The sequence below is a fragment of the Miniopterus natalensis genome, chromosome 10 (assembly GCF_054644295.1).
Source record: "Miniopterus natalensis isolate mMinNat1 chromosome 10, mMinNat1.hap1, whole genome shotgun sequence".
NCBI lineage: Eukaryota > Metazoa > Chordata > Mammalia > Chiroptera > Miniopteridae > Miniopterus > Miniopterus natalensis.
Window position 1 is genome coordinate 62,477,402 of NC_142090.1, and position 6,952 is coordinate 62,484,353.

At 41.0% G+C, this 6,952-nt stretch overlaps 1 pseudogene; it reads right to left on the minus strand.

Moving 5' to 3' along the window:
• Positions 1 to 6,163: 6,163 nt before the first annotated feature.
• On the minus strand, positions 6,164 to 6,653 carry LOC107541643 (large ribosomal subunit protein uL11 pseudogene; annotated as a pseudogene).
• Between the last annotated feature and the right edge of the window lie 299 nt (positions 6,654 to 6,952).

Here is a 6,952-nt window from a genome sequence, read left to right on the forward strand (position 1 = left end):
TTCCTGCTCTAGTCATGCCTTATTCCTAAGGATTTTAGGCAGCTGCCAAATACTCACTATGTCTCCAGGTTTTCCCCCAAAGTAGATATTGCTCAGAAGATATCTTTGATACCAATGGGTTTGGGGACCAAAGGTCCTAGTTAGTACTAAAAATATGGACATCTGCCTAGAGTGCTACCTGGAATATAAACATCCCTCAGAAATTCTTGACCACAAGAGGGGGCTGCTTAAAGATTCCTTTTCTCCCCCATATTCCACCTGGCATTTATGCAGTTTCTTGTTCTCTTTTGGACTGTCCTTTCTAGGGGGATTTAGGGAGAGTCTCAGGGAGTCTGCGTTGAGGTTCCTATATGCGTTGTTCCAGGTACGGACACCAAAATATTTGAGAGCTCACTGTAGTGCCAACATCAAAAAATCAGTCAGATAAGCTATTCTTTCACGGTTTCTAAAAATCCCAACTGTGAATTCCTAATCATTTTCCACAGTCTTCAAAATACTGAAGTGTCAGATTACTTATATAAATATCCCCACACAAATGGGGTGCTTGGTAAAGTCTTTCAATGGTAGGGCTGCTGGGAACTCACAAAGATCATCCTGCCTGTGTCTGAAGTTGACGTGCTCCTGATTTGAAAGAAATAGAAAGTGAAGCTTGCCAAAGTCGAGTGACTTGTCCAAGGTTACACAGCTAAGTGAGAGCTGGGATGGGAACCGAGGCACCTCTGATTCCCACCCCCACGCTCTTTCCCACCCCACCATCTGCCTCTGCTGTTGAACACAATAGATCACTGGGGCTTCCAGTGTTTGGTTGATCATTTGACAGGAGTAGCCCTGGCTCTCAGGTGACATACACTTGCTAAGTAACTGTCTTTTTCCTTTTCACCTCAAAATGAAATGATACCATGCAAGCAAGAGCATCAGGCCTACATAGTACAGCCACTCCTCCAAGTTCTAGGAGAAACAAGAACGCCTTCATTACGCGCTGTTTAACTTAGGGCTCTTGTAGTCTGGGGCGTGGTCTATTTCTTTAGAGGAATCCTTTCTTAATCTGTCATGACAAGGATGTCCTAGATTTGTTTTTTTCTACTTTTTGGAAGTCTGTAAGGTCCTGCAATGAGGTAAAAGGAAATGGGGAGTTGGAAGGGGAGGCACTGTTCTTTCCTGAACTTTTACATCATTTTACTATTTCTGCAAGGATAGAATGGATTTAGAAGATCACTGCACTTCCCCCTAAGATGGTGCATCTTCCAAAAAGGAAAATAACATGTATGAAAATGGAGGGAGGGAAATGAAACCATTTTCTAAGTTTCCAACTACCTTGAATCCCAAGAGTAGTTGCCTCTGGGTAGTTTTGTTAGAAATAAGGCCACCTGATAATTTAGTCCTCATGATGGAAAATGATTACTCCTTTTGCTTAGTTTCTGTGAAACATATGAATGGTAAAGAGAAAAAAGAGATCTAACAAAACTTCTATGACAGCTCCAACAGGCAGTTTATGTGCAGAAGTAGGGACAAGTCACCACAACATGAGATGTCTGCAGGGCAGGTGAGCAGGAGCCTTTTCTACACACACTGGGCCTAAGTGAAAGTACTGGACAAGCATGTCTGAAATGGATTTTATCTGTCTTAACAAGAAATAGAGATTATTGTCAGAGTTCAGATAATTGGTCTATACGGGATGAAGAGGTGTCTTCATTAATTCCAAACCTGCATACAAGAAAAATAAAAATCCCATAACAGAAGCCTATACAAAATCATAGCTAAGAATATATAGAAAATATGATACAAATAATTTACTAAACCAAGTCTTTGTCTTACCCAAACTAAGATTTAAAATTCTTTGTGACTATTGCTGTTCTTTTCAGTATATTTCGAATTCACCTTGCCACAGGTTCATGTATTATTCAGTGCATACAAGCTCTGAGTTAAACTATGCTCGTTGTGAGGAATACCAATAGCAGTTAAGTCTCAGAGAAAACAAAATGAGGAAAAGTTGGTCAAGAAAAAAAAAAAAAGTTGCTTCTTTAAATTCTGTTGGTGAACCGTCCAATGATTCTTAAATCCTACATAAGATGACTGTATAAATGCACAAGGATGTAGCAATGACAGAAAGCGCTTGTGTCTAAAAAGTGCTTTGTAAAGATCCTGGACAGACAGCAAAGGCAACTACAGTCTTGCAAAAATACAGCCAGATGAATCCTGAATTGGGGTAATAGTCATATTCTAGGCCACTTCATCCCAGGCTGAAATCTGCTAAATCAAGCCTCACAGCTGTCAGCTACCCACGCCCCCAACCCCAACACTATCCCCCTACATACAGACCAGCTAAGAGAAAATGCTCCTCAGTGGGAGGCTTGCCAGTAGCACAGCGACAACTCCCTGTGCGTAAGTCCCATAAGGCTTTTATATACAGTGGAGTCTTGAATGATGTGAGGATTAGGAGCACCAAACCACCCCACACAGTCAAAATCCACATATAACTATTTACTCCTTCTACACTTAACTTCTAATAGCCTACTGTTGATGCCTTATGATAACATACACAGTTGATCAACACATATTTTGTATGTTACATGTATTATATACTGTATTTTTTTAAAAAAATGTACCTTTATTGATTTCAGAGAGAGGAAAGGAGAGGGAGGGAGGGAGAAACATCAATGATGAGAGAGTCATTGATCGAGCCCACAGCCCGGGCATGTGCCCTGACTGGGAATCGGACCCTGATCGCCTGGATCCTAGGTCGACACTCAACCGCTGAGCCACGCCTGGCTGGGCTATATACTGTATTTTTTAAAAATGTATCTTTATTGTTGAAAGTATTACAGATGTCCCGCCGTTTCCCCCATTGATCCCCTCCACCCTGAACCCACTCCACGCCCAGGTCTTCCCCAGACCAATGCCTGTGTCCATGGGTTATGCTTATAAACATGTAAGTTCTTTGATTAATCTCTTCCCACCCACTCCCCATCCCCACCTTCCCTCTGAGATCCCTCAGTCTGTTCCATGCTTCTATGTCTCTGGATCTATTTTGTTCATCAGTTTCTTTTGTTTATTACATTCCACATATGGGTGAGATCATGTGGTTAGGGAAGTTTTCTGCCATTATTTCTTTGAACAGGTTCTCCAACTCTTGCTTTTGACCTATTCTGGCACTCCTATGATGCGAATATTGTTACATTTCATGTTGTCCCTCAGCTCCCTTAGATTGTCCTGTTTTTTAATTGTTTTTTCTTTTTGGGTCTCTGATTTTTTTTCTACCCTGTCTTCTAATTTACTGACCCATTTCTCAGCTTCCTCTAATCTGCTGTTTATCCCTTCCATTGTATTCTTTATTTCTGCTCTGTCATTCTTAATTTTCTTCATAGTTTCCGTATCTTTTTTCATGCTATTGAGAATCCTTACAATCAGTATTCTGAACTCTGTATCTGATTGCTTATCTCCATTTCATTTAGCTCTTTTTCTGGAGACTTCTCTTGTTCATTCATCTGGAGCTTATTTGTCTCCCCATTTTGGCTGCCTATTTGGGTTTGTTTCTATGTATTAGGTAGGCCTGCTAGGAGTCTCTTTCTGGAGGGTCTCTGGTGCAGGCGAATGTCAGACACAGTTTGTGACCAGCCCTGAGTACCCCATTTGAAGCTATCAACAACCCTCAGCTTGAGGTCTCCTCTGCTGGGGCTGGGTGTATTTGAACAGGACCAAGATGCACACCAAAGTCTGCTTTTCCAAGGCCTGGGTCCAGAAGCAGATTAGGCAAAGACTCAAAGCACTCTGAGGTCTGCCTCTGGCTGTAGGCTGATTAATCTGATTCTCTTAATGAACCTCAGACTGCAGAAACTCCTCTGGGTAGGGTGAGAGATTTTCCAGCACGGTGGAGCAATTGCTTCCCCTCTAGGCAAAAGCAGCAAATTGCCTGAAAAAGATGTCCTCTGCAGTATAGGGGAATGACTCAGCACAGAAATCCAGACGGGTGCCTTCTGATCTCAATCTCCAGAGCCCACAACACTAGATTCTCCTCACACAGCTCCAGTCCACTCTGCCCTCCCTCCACTGGATCCCAAGGTGAGTGGCCTGCACATGAAACTTTGTGTGTTGGCTCTTTAAGAGGGTGCCTGCAGTTCCAGCCATCTCTCCCTGGCAGACAGAAATCCAGCTGCTTTTCACAGCCAGATGTTATGTGGGCACCTTTCTCAGTTCTGATGCTCTTGGCTGGGAAGCCCAGCCTGTGGTTGAGGCCCCAGAGTCCTCAGTGGGAGCCCCCTACAGCTGAGATCTCCCTCCACACATTCAGCTGCTGTCTGTGGGAGCCCCGGCAACCCTCTCGCATCCTCACTTCCTACCAGTCTCTATGTGGTCTCCACTTTTCCTCCTTGGTTATAAGGGTGCTCTCCAGCTCATCTTCAGTTGCAGTTTATTATTCAGGATGGTTTTTCTATATTTTAGTTGTAATTCTAGTTTGGTCCTGGGAGAGTGTCAGGGTAGCTTCCATTCAGTCTACCACCACCTTTAATCTCCTAAACTGTATTATTACAATGAAGTAAGCTAGAGAAAAGAAAATGTTAAGAAAATCATAAGGAAGAGAAAATACATTTACAGTATTGGAAAAAATCCACATGGGGTAGGGCAAAAATAGGTTTACAGTTGTGAGTACATGAAACAGAGTTTATTCTTGTATTATTACTAATTACTGTATTATTTTTCATACGAACAACAGTTTCAAGGGTCAACCCTTGTTTTCAAGGGTCAACTGTAACAATCAAAGCAGTCAGACTTTTTTCTACCTGTCACTTTCCATTTTCTTAAAGATTTAATACAAAGCTTCCTCTGCAAAGAAGACTCAGTGATATTATAAGCACAGTAGTAAGATAGTAACATAGCTGAAATATGGGGGAAAATGTTCTAGTAAAGTATGTAATTAAGCCGTTATGTCTCAATATTATGAGTTTGTATAATCGTCTAATATAAGTTCTTTTTTCCTACTACTATGGAAATATTTTCTAGACTCCACTTAGGAAACTAAAGGTACAGAAATGTCTGTAACACAGTCCCTCCCATCAAGAAATCTATCCAGGGAGAGGGGCACAATTATGAATGATATAAATATCATAACCAGAGTGTCCAAAGTTCTTGTTTTGATTTAAAATTTAATAACAATATCATTTGAGGGCCATAGGTGAATGTATAAATGGTAATTAACACTGTCTTGATATTTTCAACTTAGGGAACTGGTCTCTCTCTAAGGTTAGAGATGTACAAGTTATCTCTGTCATCATGAAAATAAATATATGCTAAGTGAAGTGGAATATGGAGGAAAAAAACTCTTAAGGTCATTTTACGGAAGCATCAAAAAAATATTCTCAATGAAGAAAAGTAATTGTAACAAGGTAGGTTTGGTCCTAGAAGCTGTCAGGCTTTGCTGTGGTCTATGTTCTCTGGTGCACTGATGAATCAGAAATAACCCAGAGACATACAGGTGATGAAAGAAAGTGAAATATTCTGTTCCTGTTTGAAATACGTTGCTTTCTTAGCCATAAAAATGGAATGAGAACCACTGTGCCCAAATGGGCTTTGAAATACACATTCCCTCCTGACTTCATGCATTAATTTATGGTATTTTCTTTCCTTGAAAATCCTGTATTTCTACACAAAGCCCCTATTTCACAAATTCAGGGATAGACTCAATCTCCAAGCGGGCAGCATATATGAGCTATGGCCTGCATATTGCCATGTCTTCAGCTTTAAATAAATATGCAGTTATAATAAAGATTGACACCTATTTATTACCCATTTTGAGTTACATACACATAGATTACACAAAAGCAGAATGTTTCTTTAACTTTGGGATTTTAAGTCATTTGGGTTATCATTTTCCTCTGTGGAAGTGAGCTCAGAATTTTAATGCTATAAATTTGAAATATGATTTAATACACAATTTTTATGATGCTATCTAATACAGATTTTCAACCTTTTCCATCTCATGACACACAAACTAATTACTAAAATTCTGCGGCACATCAAAAAATACATTTTTTGCTGATCTGACCAAAAAATAGGTATAATGTTGATTCATTCACACTGAATGGCTATTGTGTTGGCTGTTGTCAATTTTTTTTTTTTTTTTTGGTTGTCAAATGATCTTTAATAGAAACATTCTCCTTTGTAGTTCTTAACCTGCAGGGCATTCCACTGCACTACTGTTGACGTCATCTATGATATCATGAGGGTGGTGGCCATCAATAACCCACAGACTGGGCAGATCCTAGGATCTCTTTAATGGTTCCAGGGAGTTCTCTAGCTAAAGATCGGTGCCGCATCTGTTGGGTAATGTTGACAATCTCATCAAATGTGATATTTCCACTGTGCTTAATGTTCTTTTGCTTCTTTCTGTCTCTTGGTGGTTCTTTGAGGGCTTTGATGATCAGGGCAGAGGCAGAAGGCACTACCTCAATCTGGGTCTGTCTGTTCTGAATGGTCAGTTTGACTGTAATCCTCAGACCCTTCCAATCATCGGTTGCTTTGGTGATATCATCACCAACCTTTTTGGAGACAGACCCAGGGGGCTGATCTTGGGGGCCAGGGCAGACGTGGCACCCACTTCCCCGTTGGTGCACCTTAGGTATATGACTGATCTCGTTGGGGTCGAGCTTCGGTAGCATGGTGGAAGTGGCTGGTGTCGGATGAACCCAGATTCGGGACCACTGAAGAAAGTTGCACCTGAGCCTCCTCCAAGCTGAAAGCCGAAAGCCCAAAGAAAGGCTGTTGTGAATTTTTATTTGACAACCTATGGGAAAAGACGTGAGTGCCCCTGACTAAACAGTCTGGTATTGCATGTTTTAAAAATTCTTGTGGCACACATAGAATGGAATCAACCTGTATGCTCATCAACCACTAACAAACAAAATAAAAAATACAATGAACAAAGTCCTGGAATTAAGTAGGAGAAAGGTATAAAGAA